This window comes from Nothoprocta perdicaria, unplaced genomic scaffold (genome assembly GCF_003342845.1).
Source record: "Nothoprocta perdicaria isolate Ctin4 unplaced genomic scaffold, notPer1 scaffold_67, whole genome shotgun sequence".
NCBI classification, from domain to species: Eukaryota; Metazoa; Chordata; class Aves; order Tinamiformes; family Tinamidae; genus Nothoprocta; species Nothoprocta perdicaria.
Window position 1 is genome coordinate 3,330,120 of NW_020455943.1, and position 1,308 is coordinate 3,331,427.

A 1,308-nucleotide genomic window follows, 5' to 3' on the forward strand; every position below is an offset into this window, starting at 1 on the left:
CGTCAGCGTAGCTACGTTTATGCAGGACCAAAGCTGACCCAGCACTTTGCGATGGGCGTCCTGTGATATTCTTTGCTCCTAGATGACGTCGGGCCCTGGCAGAAATCCCCAGCGCTGACCAAGCCAAATATTAAAACACAAAAGGGCCATATTGCTACACTGCAATCTGCTGTGACTAGAGGGTAGCAGGTAGATCCACAGCCTTGGAAACAGATCAGTCTATGAATCAGCAGGAGCTGTTCCTTTGCTGCTACTTGCTTTGAGAGAAAAGGAAATTATTTCCTACCTTTCCGTGAAGCAGCTGGTTAGAGGCTGCGGCCACATACTGAAGGCTGAAGGCATCAGGTATTAAAGTAACTATTAGTCTATTTAAATACGGACCATCAAAATCCAGCCCTAAGTACTCACAGGAGATTGCTTGCTGAAGTCATCTGCTAAATCAGCAGGTTAAAGTAATTTCCAGCGAGTATCATCCATGCTAATCATGAGAGTAGATCAGAGCCATGGCCTCCCAAGGTGAAGAAAACACGTTTTACATGTCTTTTCAAGGTGTCCTTCAGGACAGCCTTGGGGTAGTCGGCATTCAGACAGAAGCAAAACAAGTTAGCATCTCAAGAAAACACAGTGCTATGTCTGAGATGATAGAAATATTGTTTCTGATTTCTCATTCATTTGGGTTTTTGTCCCTTTTGTTCCTTCTTCTGTTTTTTGAAAATGAAAAAGAGTATTAAAATGATAAAGCAAAAAGAATTAGCAATAGGAAATGAAAGAAAGATGAAGTTTTCCTGGAAAAGGCAGAACAGGGTGACCTTTCTCTGAAAGATCTCACGAATCTATGAGGAAAGTTGGTAGTTCCACTGTATTGCTGATGTCCTGACCTGGTGCAAAAACCCCCTGAGAAGATGTATCTGAAGATGGAGAATACATAAGCACTAGAAACTACAGAAATGTATGCTGCTGTTATATGCATTTCCTTAAAACATACAGTACTGTCATGTGAATGTAATGTGAAAGAGACATTTCAATGATGAGTTTAAATAAACAAAATCTCCAACAACAGCACTTGGAGCTATTTCAAGATCGGTATTGCTTTTGAGTATTGCCTGATGCTTGTTATTTTACTGATAATTCCAATATGAAATGCAACTTAATTCTGATGAGGCAGATCAAACCGGAAGATCTAGTCTTTATCCAAATACCTAATATTTAAAGGATTTTTTAAAGAATCTTCTTCTGTTGCTAGAGGCTCTGAAGCTTGAAAACAAAGAATTTGCAGAAAGAAAAAAGAAGTTCCACACAGCAGAAATA